The sequence below is a fragment of the Melanostigma gelatinosum genome (genome assembly GCF_949748355.1).
Source record: "Melanostigma gelatinosum genome assembly, chromosome: 8".
Taxonomy (NCBI): Eukaryota; Metazoa; Chordata; class Actinopteri; order Perciformes; family Zoarcidae; genus Melanostigma; species Melanostigma gelatinosum.
Window position 1 is genome coordinate 2,900,308 of NC_136641.1, and position 12,171 is coordinate 2,912,478.

Here is a 12,171-nt window from a genome sequence, read left to right on the forward strand (position 1 = left end):
CTTACACGTTTGTTAGGCAAGATCTTACAAGGTTATTTATTGTCATTGTACAATGAAACAGGGTTTCGTACTCCCATTTTACTATATAATAATAAAAAAAAGCTTCTATGAGTCTCACATCCTGAAGAAAGAAGCTGATCTGAAGTCTGGTGGTACAGCAGCTTGTTTATTAATTGGAGATAAAACTTCAGGAGCAGGACCACACCTCAGCCACTCGCCCACTTCCGGCCACACTCCTATAACTACCTACCCACTCGCTCGCATTTTCTGCACTCGCAACCGGAACACCACGCAGAGGACGCCGCCAACCGCCATCGAGAGGGTCCGGGTGGCCAAACCCGCGATCTCCACCTCGCCGACCAGCTGCATCCACCCGCCAGATCTGACAATACGAAGAGTCGGACGCACGGCCGTCCTCCTTTAACTCACATCTCAGTGGCAGAGGGAGACCCGCTACCTCCAGACGTAGACAACGGAAACGTAAATCCAGCTCTCTCCTTCTTCGCTCGCTCCAGACCCAGCTCGGGAACGAGCCTCCGACGACTCTGGCTACCCGGCACGCAAACACAAACAACAGACAAACACAAACGTACCTACATCCAAACACACCGGCGTGACGCCAACGACCATGATGCCACCACGCACCCCGAAGCTCCGCCCCCCAACCCACAAAGTTCCGGGTTGCCAGGTTGCAGCGCCTCACCTCTCATCCCCCTCCACCACCTCAGGCAAACTCAACTCTCCAAAGCGGCAAAGAGATGCCAACTCTATCTTCCTCCCTTCCATTTCCTCAGCATTCCATCCCACCTTTTGGCCGGATTCACCTGTCTGTCCCTTCACCGTTCCCTTGCACCACCCTTCTTCTGCCCGTACCTAGGCACCGGGTTGACAGGTCTTCTTTCCTCCGTCCCCCTTTCTAAGCTGTCCCCCCCCTCTAAGCTGTCCCGTCACTGTTCTCTTACACCACCTTTCTTCTGCCCGTACCTAGGCACCGGGTTGACAGGTCTTCTTTCCTCCGTCCCCCTTTCTAAGCTGTCCCCCCCTCTAAGCTGTCCCTTCACTGTTCTCTTACACCACCTTTCTTCTGCCCGTACCCAGGCACCGGGTTGCCAGGTTCCGTCTCCCCTGTCCCCCTCCCCCATCCCGCTTTTCCTACTACGCATGCTCTTCCCACTATGCAGATTCCTGACACCGGGTTGCCAGGTTCCCTCTCCTCTGTCCCCATCCCGCTTTTCCCACTACGCACGCTCTTCCCACTATGCAGATTCCTGGCACCGGGTTGCCAGGTTCCCTCTCCTCCGTCCCCCTCCCCTATCCCGCTTTTTCCTACTATGCATACTCTTCCCACTATGCAGATTCCCGGCACCGGGTTGCCAGGTTCCCTCTCCTCCGTCCCCCTCCCCTATCCCGCTTTTCCTACTGTTAGATCCTGGGGTACTTCTGGCCCGATACGGGGCTACTTACTGACTCAGCTCTCTATTAAAAGATTGTCGAGCTGGTGTTCTTGCGAGGGAACTCGCCTGGCTCTTCTAACTGCCGTTACTCCCGACGTCTACCCTGCTTCCTCCGGTCTGAGTGCACTCGTCGAGGGGCCACCCTGACCCCGGGTGCTCCTACCAGTCGCGTCGGTTATGGCAGCTTCCCTCTTCTGGATCCGTGCTCTTGGTAAATGCCAGGTTTAGGTTTTAACGGCTAGGATTACTTCTAAAACCGTAAGGGATTGTTAAGTGGATTCGGTCTTCTAGGATAACCTTACAGAACTCAGTTGTTAGACATACAATGGATTTAACTTTTTACTGCCTGAGCAAATAAATGCACTTGAGAAATTTACTTTTAATGCAGATTAGATATTTATTGCAGGTTATATTTAGTTAGTTTGCAAGGGTTAAGCTACAGCTCACATAAAATGTCACTACACTTGATTCGTTACTTTAATTTTCTTCTCAGGTTATACTCATTGGTTTTAGATGCCGAGACGGCTCGGTTGGAGCTGGATTTCCAAAGGTGCGATGAAAAGGTTCTTTTGGAGTTGTTAGGAGTGAAGGTCCGGCCAGACCCTCGGTCCTCCTGCTCTGCAGCGGAGTCCGTTCAACAGTCCTCAAAACTCAGTACAAAGTCTTTCTAGGGCTGCTGCGTTTTCTCCGTTGTTCAGTTGTTAGAGTCGAGCAGTGGGGAGAGGAAAATCTCCGTCTTTCATCCTTTGTCCACGAACAGCGGTCTTCTTTCCGTGAACAGAGACAAAGTCCTCGAATACTTCAGTTGCAATCGTCCGTATCTTCTTCTCAGAGCACTTGGACGTCTCTCGTGTAGAAATCCCATCTTGCTGTTTGCAAGTTACTTCTTTTATAACACTTTTGGGCTGCCTCTCGCGTCTCTCCCCCCTCTTCCTCAACACGGCCTTCCTCAGCCCATGATTAACATGACATCATTGATTTGGTGCATGTGCTTCGAAAAGTACCTAACTTTTGTGTGTGTGTGTGTGCATGAGGAAATCACCCCAACTTCCCTGTCTGGGCACTTACTTAATCAAGCTCTGCGCGTGTCTGGGTGTTCAACATCTGTTGTACTTCCCCTTTTCCTACACTCACACATTTCTAACACAGATTAGTTATCATAATCACAGTTACAGCTGTTATAATCAGTTACAGTTGTTATAATCAGTTTACTTAGTACACATTTGCTTATAAAATGATTATTGATCTCATCCTTCATCATTATTGTGCTTTGTGTTTTTTCTTCTCAACCACCATTATTTCCCCATCCCTTGAAGCCAACACCCTGCTTACTTCCTCTTTCTCCGTACTTTCTACACAAAGACTGCACTATACTCAGATACACATATTATTATTATTATTATCAGGTTTACATTTGTTAAATCACTCCATGTATTAAACATTCGTTATGTAACGATCATACACTTTATCTTTCGATTACACTTTAACTATTGATTTCTGAGTATATGCTTCGTGCTTTTATATCCTGACTTTCCCCTGATCGTGTATGCATGTTTTCGAGGCAGCTCTCGTGAGCTCAACTCTTCTCGACACTACTACGCACGCTCTTCCCACTATGCAGATTCCCGGCACCGGGTTGCCAGGTTCCCTCTACTCCGTCCCCCTCCCCTATCCCGCTTTTCCTACTACGCATGCTCTTCCCACTATGCAGAAGAAAAAGAAGAGAGAAGAAAGAGAGAGAGAGAGAGAGAAAGAGAGAAACAGAAAGAGAAAAAGAAGAAAAAGAGAGAAGAGAAAAAAAGAAAAGAGAAGAAAGAGAGACGAGAACGAAAGGAGAAAAAGAGATGAAAAAGGAAAAGGAAGAAGAGAGAAAAAAAGAAGAAAAGAGAGAAAGAGAGAGAAAAGATAGAAAAGAAGAAAAAATAGAGAAAAAGAGAAAAGAAAGAGAAAGAGAAGAGAAAAGGAAGAAAATACGAAAAAGAAAGAGGAAAAGAAACGCAGCCACGCAGTCACGCAATGACGGAACGCAGCAATGCAGCGCAACACTGTACCCCAGCAACAACGTATCGCAACAACAGACCGCAGCAAGCAACAACGTCAAAATTCACGCCCCCTTTAGCTACGTTCCACCAATCAAACCAGTCTGTTGAATCAAGTATCAGGACACATCTGGACTCCTAATTAGGGCATGTTCTTATTTTGTTCTGGGCACACAGAACACACAGAACACAGCTCCATGTACGGAAATGTTTTGGTACACTTGAGAGATCAATTACTTTTTGTCTGGCCCTGATAATCATTTCCCAAAAAGGATGCTGAGAACCAGAATAACACGTTATGTAACTGTTGCTTGTGATATGAGGTTTTACGTCTCAAATGATTCTGGATACTTTTACATAAAGAGGAACACTCGTGTTTACTGCAATCATGGAAATTAAGATTGTAACAACAGTTGGATTCACAAGTTATATGATGATTTTCTTCAATAGTAGTTAAATAAAATACAAATACTCAAGTAAAGTACCTTGAATTTGTACATAAGTACAGTACTTAAGCAAATATACTAAGTTACATTCCACCACTGATCATAACATTTACTCCTACCACTCGCAGCTTATAAAAACCATACAACATACTGCTTTTATTAAAGAGGTGGAATAGTATTGAGCAGGATTGAGTTCAGTCTATTGGTCCAGCCCTCCACAACAGTCCCTGTTCCTCATGTGGCCCCTTGGGAAAGATAATTGCCCACCCCTGCTTTAGATGTATACAGTTAGAAATACATTTGATTGATCACATCCAAAGTGTATTCTGTTACTGCTTTGCTTGTACTGTGAAAGGGGAACACTGGTTAGTATGATGACTTAATGATTACTGTACATCAGGGGTGTCCAAACTACGGCCCGCGGGCCAAGTACGGCCCGCGGTCCATTTTTAATTGGCCCACAGCAACTTCTAAAAATATAATATAATATGGCCCACACTTGAAACTTGCGCTTGACTGTATTGTACAGAAAGTTAAATGGCAGTTAGCTCAATAAGAGTGTTTTTTTCCGTGCAAACAAAACACAAGAAAAAGTCACAATAGCAGCCACGAGGTAGCTCAACTCATTGCCCGCCACGGGAAACCTTTCTCAGATGGTGACTTCATAAAACAGTGCCTCACTAAAGTCGCAAGTGCCCGGAATAAATGCAGGAATTCAACGACGTTAGCGTGTCCAGAAACACAGTTGTGCGGCGAATCGAAGACTTGTCAGCCAACCTAAACCATCAAGTGTCAGATAAAGCTCGTGCTTTTGCTTTTTACTCCATTGCATATGATGAGAGCACAGATGCCACAGACACAGCACAGCTGTTCATTTGTTTGCGATCATTTCTGCATTAGGAGCTGCTTGATTTTAGGAGTCTAAAGAGCACAACAACAGGTAAGGACATGTTTGAAGCTGTGTCAGATGCAATTGACAAGATGGGACAAGCTGTGTGGAGTTATAACAGATAGGGCTCCAGCTATGAAAGGCGAGCGGAGGTGAGGCTATTAAAATGCAGCGTATCACCCACCAACAAGCCCTCTGTGCTCAGACAGTCCAGCTCGGCGATGTGATGAACACGGTTGTGAAAACTGTCAACATAATTCGAGCACGAGGGCACTCTACGCAACTTCAATGTTGCGCACTTCCCCACGCAGTCCGAAGTCAAATGTGCTTTTCCAAAGGCCAACCTTTCTGCTGAAAGGGGGAAATACGTGTCCGTGATAACGTCTCTCATGACAGAACTCAGTCAGTGCTTACGTGGCGGCTGGTCAATAGAGGGCGATAGGGCGCCGCCCCACCTTGAGCCACAACAAATAAAATAAAATGAATAATAATAACAATAATAAACTATACAAATAGTCAATATTTGTGTTTTTTAAATATGGAATCACCCAGTAATATGTGTAAAATATGATATCTGCGGTAAATATATGCTTTTCCTGCATGTCCTCTCTGCATGTGCACGTCTCAGCAGCGCTGGAGAAACTGCCCAAAAGAGCAGTGAAGCAGTTCAGCCAATTGCTGATTAAAGATATAAATGTGTGACATACAATTTAGCCAATCAGCGCCCTCAAATAGATTCAGCTTGGAGCAGAATCGATTCTGCCCCAAGCTGCGCGTTCCCGTCCGGACGAGTCTCTACAGGCGGGCGCGAGCTCCAGCACGAGCACTACTCCTCCAAGACCCGTTTGAGAGGAGAACTTTGAGGAGAAACTGCAGAGCTGATATCAGATCAGCCTGACCTCACAATCAGACAGCAGACTAGCAGGAAAGGGAAGCAGTACATGAAGCTACTAGCTGTAAATAAGATGTCCTGACGTGTTTGTCAAAGTGTTATTTTCTGCTTTTTTTCATGTTGGAATAAATGTTAAATATTTAACTGCAAAGTAGCAATACGTGTTTGATACCTTCATTTATTTAGCATTAAATCATACTGGGATGTTTGCTGAAATTGATTGGATGTGGCACAGCCCTACCTAGAACATGTTCCACCAGCTGCCATGGCTTTCAATATGTTTCTCTCATTGAGAGAGACATCGAGCTGTTCTCAACTCCCTTCTATTTGAATAATGAGTCTGTTCGGCTCAACATACGTGAGCAAACATCTCTGTTAAATCTGAACAAAAGCACATTGAGAACCAAATTTGATTGATTTTGCTGACTTTAACACACTAGGGGTGAGGCGATCGGACCTGAGTGGCCCAGCCCTTGGTATATTTTTCTGTATGTGGCCCTCAGTGAAAAATGTTTGGACACCCCTGCTGTACATAATACTATAACTCTATCATATACACTGGCATAAAAGTGCAATGTTACTCTTTTGAGGTGACTAATGGACTGCAGTATACGTGTAAATGTAATAACTCACATTAAAGTATAGATGGAACGTGAACACAGCACGCACCATGCCTTCAGTCTGGTCTGACTAACATTAGAAGAATAGAATAGAATAAATAACAACTCAGGTCAGGTTTAAATGATTTGTAATGAGTTTCCTAGCAACAGCAGGAGCCACTGCAGCACATCCCATAATCACCTAATTAACTAATTAGTGCCATATGGTGGACATTTAAGAGCTGCGGGTTTCTCCAAGAGAGGGACACGGCCCAATATGAGGAATTAGAGGCAACACCATACCTCAACAACTTGGGGCTATGATGTAAGTGGCTGCCATAGCAACACTGAGGAGGAAGTTAAACTGGATGTGTGGGGATGCGGCTGACTCTCCTGTGCAGGCAGACATCTAGTCCTGGGTAACGTGTGGCACCTGATTGTGAGATGTCTGTCTGTTCCACTCTTCCTCAGAGACTTCAGTCAAACAAACAGGACTTTCACCATGGTGTTCATGTTTGCCACGATGATAATTTTCTGCAATAATCAAGAATCCCATCGCGCTTTTTGTGGAGGGAACCAGTACGATGCCGACTTGTTGTCCCAGTGTCACAAACATGACGTGACAGTTTTCTGCCACATGTGGCTTTGAGTGCTAATATTCCTTTAACCCTACATTGATGTTTTATAACACGCATATATTCACAGGTGGTATGGACAATTGCAACTATTAGGTATCAATGCACTACAAACTAAGGATAATGTTTAGAATCATTTTTCATGCCAATATGTAAGGCAAGGCAAGGCAAGGCAAGTTTATTTGTACAGCACATTTCAACAACAAGGTAATTCAAAGTGCTTCACATAAAACCATTAAAAGCATCAAAACACAAGGCAAAAGAAAAGGAGATTTAAAAACAATTAAAGAAACAGTGTAAGAAATAAAATGCAGTAGTAAAATGCAGAAATGCAGGAAATTGATTAATATATGAATTGAATGTGGTTCAATTAAAGGCAGCAGCAAACAGAAAAGTCTTCAATCTTGATTTAAATGAGCTGAGGGTTTCAGCAGACCTGCAGCTTTCTGGGACTTTGTTCCAGATATGTGGAGCAGAAAAACTGAACGCTGCTTCTCCATGTTTAGTTCTGACTCTGGGAACAGAAAGTAGACCGGTCCCAGACGACCTGAGGGGTCGGGATGGTTCATAAGGTAGCAGCAGATCAGAGATGTATTTTGGCCCTAAACCATTCAGTGCTTTGTAAACCAACAGCAGGATTTTAAAGTCAATTCTTTGTTGGACAGGAAGCCAGTGCAAAGACATCAGAACTGGAGTGATGTGATCCACCCTCCTGGTCTTAGTGAGGACTCGAGCTGCAGCGTTCTGAGTCAGCTGCAGCTTTCTGACGGATTTTTTACAGAGACCTGTAAACACACCGTTACAGTAGTCCAGTCTGCTGAAGATAAATGCGTGGACAAGTTTTTCCAAATCCTGTTGAGACATAAATCCTCTAATCCTTGATATATTCTTCAGGTGATAGTAGGCTGATAGTAGGATGTGTACTACACATCTTACAGGATACACTGCTTTATTATACTGAGCTCGGTCACTGATTTGAAACAAACAACAGACTTCTTACAAAGGTGGTACAACAAACAGTGGGTGACACAAGCCTGCAAACACTTTCCCAACCTTACACAGTCAGAGTGAACACCACCACGACTTACACCATGGATGACAGGATCACTGGCGCTGTTCACCTCTGGCCATATAAATGTCCACTGCCATCAAAAAACATTGGCATGTCATAGCGTGTCACAGCCACAGACCCTGCCCTTAAAGGACACCTGACCTGGACAACCCGCCACTTTCAAAAGACCCCCAAACCTCAGAGTCCTGTGGAAGCAGGCGATTACCAACTGTGAAACCTGACTTGCAAGACCTTCCATCACCATGACGAATAGAGCCCTGTGGCCAACCACTTCAATCTAATGAACCACACTGGAGCCTCTCGGTTGTACTGGAATAGAAAATGTCCAACTCCTCCAGAGGGGGGGGAAAACATGTATTTCTCTTGAAACATGAACTATTGTGGATCTATGCTCTGGACCAGACAATCCCAATCTTCCATAGTCTTTTCTTCAAGATGTATATCTGCAGCACACCTTTGAGCTGTTGGCCTTCAGACTGCAGACAGCACGGAGGCTGCTGTATGGCTGCGGTCACTGCTGGTTGGTTCCTGCTCCGCTGCTTCTCAGCTGGACAGCTTGTTTCTGCTGACTTGACTTACTCTTTTTTTATAGCTCAGTGATTGAAGCCCATCAGACCCTAAAGGTCACAAGGACCCTTGACCAAGTAAATGCTGTTAATAAAAAAGCAAAGGGTCAGAATTTTGAGAATTATGAAGTTTATTCTTTTAAGTGCTGTGGCACCATGACCAAGGACATGGAGCTGTGTTGAACATAATTGGGTTGGCTGTGATCCATTCAGGAGCAACAATGTTCAACATAATATATTGAACATTAGTATACTTTTGCATCTACTATGAACTTATCATCATAATTCTCCGAAAAGCAATATGACACTATGAAGGAGTTGTAACAGTGCGTTTATAAGTATGCTCATTAGACTAGAGCAGCGGTTCCCAAACTTTTTAGGCCACGCACCCCCTTCTACATCCCGACCGGGTTCACGCACCCCCCCACACACGCACCTTAAAAAAAAAAAAGCAACAGAGCCGCATAAAAATCGGACGAATGAGAGAACAGTTTGCTCGCGCGTGGCGTTTGTTTACAAGATAAAAAACACAAAAACTCTTCCTGCACCGTGCCTTCGAAAAGGTAACGGACGTAACGTTACGAAGGTAACGGACGATTGGCCAGATTGGCCACATCTGTAGGCTCGTCTACTTGCAGAGAGTAAAACTCACTCTTCTTCACGCGACCGACCAATGTAGCCAGGATGTCTTCGGACAAAGCATCGATGCGCGCGACAGTGTTGTTGGACACCGGGATCACGTCCAACTTTTTCGCTTCTTTCTCTCCAATCATACATTCCACCATCTCTTTAGCATTTTTCCCTCTCCACCACCGCCTCTCCTTCTCCCTATTACGCGGTCAGAATACTACCACAACACGCCGCCTGTCTCCGGCAGAAATGCGCTCATCCACGCACGGGAACAACACGAGTTGTAATATATACCTCCATAACACCCCGCCACTCTCGGCTCATACCTCCCCAGCAACGAGGCACATCACCCGGTCACAATACCTCCAGAATGTCCCCCGGGTGAAATCCGGGACTTGGTTTTATGGTTCCGAGTGGCGGGCGCTCACTCGTTGGCGCCGGGACGCGAGGTCTCCAGCCGCCCCCGCCGCGAGGCACCCGATCGTCAGGTCTTCAGCCCTCGGAACAGGCCGGGGGTCAATAACTTGTGGGTGGCGGGGTAGAGGCGAGGCAGATCACAGAAAAATAATAAAGACAAGAGTATGGCAAAGATATGTTGATGAGAAACGTATTTGTAATGCGTCAAACACAAACGTAATCAGGGAGAAAATACGTTCGTGGTAAAACGTAATTGAGAATGCATTTTAGTTTTGGGGGAACGTAATTTTTAGGAGACAGGACTGCACCGCCATTACATTTTTCCTCTCGCGCACCCCCTAGAGGCAGCTCGCGCACCCCCAGGGGTGCGCGCACCCCACTTTGGGAATCCCTGGACTAGAGGATGTAGAGGGCAAATGCATAATATTGTGTTCAGCAAAACATATCCACTTGATGCATCAGGTCAGTGTTTAGAGAAAGGACACCTGCCTTGTAAACTCCTGTGGGCCTGATTTGAACACAATAGACAAAGGTTTTGCTCAAGATGAATCTGCAATTGGGCGACTGCTACCATCATAACTCCATCTGATCATCCACAACATGACTCAAATATCAAAACATGATCAATACTAAAGCAGCACCGAAAGGAACAACCCAGTCATTACTTGAAACTGAAACATGTCCTGTTCATCTTCAGAAGACAATTCTATTAGAATGTAAAGAAGTTACATTGTATTCTAATATAATGTAACTTATTTACATTCTAATACAATGTAACGTCTTGACATTCTATTAGAATGTCAAGAAGCTACAGTGTATAGAATGATTCTATTAAAGTTATTCATTTTTTAAATGTTTTAGACGAGTCACTAATCACTTTCGAAGAGTGATTATAGCTGATTAAACTTACAGACATGAGATTGATCTTCTCATGTCTCTCTCTTTATACCAGTGGTGGGCCGTGCATTTTATACCTGGGCCTTCACTGTTGTCCTGCAGCTGAAATACCACCTTATAACCACATGATGGCGCCACAGTTATCAGTTTCTAAGGCTGTAACTATGTACGTAATAAATGTACGTACCTATGTACGTAACATTCGGTACGAGACCTACAATACGTTTTTTTCCCAGTTCTACAAAACTTGTTCAAGACTTTTTTTGTGTGCGTGTTTTTGAGTGAGAGAAATAAATGTTTTGTAGAACAAGTTTTGTAGAACTGTAAAAAAAAACAAAAAAGAAAACAAGTCTGCATTTGGGTCCTTGAACACACCACATCATGAACCGGGGCAAATCCGCCCTTGAGCTTGTGTTGTCGTCCTCATTGCGGTGTCCCCTTAATCTCATAGTATCCCAGCCTTTCAGAACCCGTTGGTGATGATGGATTCTTTCACACTGTTCCGGGCTGTTAGGATCCACTGGCAGACTATGAGCAACAACAGTTATTGCCTCATTGCTTTTCGTTTGGTAGCCGTGAGAGACCTTAGTCTGTAATGCAAGTATGTCTGCATGAAAAGATGTACAAAGATATATTATATATTCGCTAATGCTAATCGCGGTTAGCATTTCCCCATTGGCCGTAATGTTAAAATTAGCTTAGAAGCTAGCGACATGTTATGATGTTCATAGAAGACAACTTTAGTACTGTTAAAAGCATCTTGCTGTTCAACGGGGACACCTGCGGATTATAGACCAGTGCGGCTTACCTATGTACAAATTCTTTTTTCTTTTCAAAATCAGCTGGTGCGGCCTATATACCGGTGAGCTCTATAGCCCGGAAAGTACGGTAGTTAGGTTGAGGAAAAGATCGTGGTTTGCATTAAAATATCTACGGAAGCGGCGTTGCTTAAGTACGGAAGTCACGTCACAAATAAATCAACATTGGCTTCTCGTTTCACACACGGCACAAACTGCGGCCTCCTGGAGGAAACACAGTGTTAGTTTGACCGTCCACCTCTCCTCATCCCACCCGTCCTGAGTGGAATGCTACTCATGTAGTCGCTCGCTAGCTTATAGCATGTAGCATCCTGGCATCACTGGGAATCACAACACCGCGGCTTTGAGAGCACTTGTTTTCAATTGTGCATTAACGTGATTAACCAATGATTTAACTTGCTGCTAGCACCACTGGTTCACCAAACCTGCTTGCTTGCAGTCTGTGTTCCACCACAGTCCCCGACGCTGGTCTCGTGATTCATTTTGTTTCTAAAGATAGATTTGATTTTGTAGCGAGTAACGAAGGTTTCAGGGGAAATGTATCGGAGTAAAAGTATCAGTTTTCTTTGCAAAATGTGGTGAAGTAAAAGTAAAAGTCAACATAAATAGTAAAGTAAAGATATCCAAAAAACCGACTTAAGTACAGTAAGGAAGTATTTCTACTTCGTTACTATACACCACTGCCTGCTGGCTGCACCCAAGCTGGACTGATTGGCAATTTAAAGTACTTTAGTTATTTATGGGAAATAAAAAATCTTCTGCAGTTATTCCCTTCAACATGATGCGGATAACGTTATCTTGTATCTTGTCTTGGGCC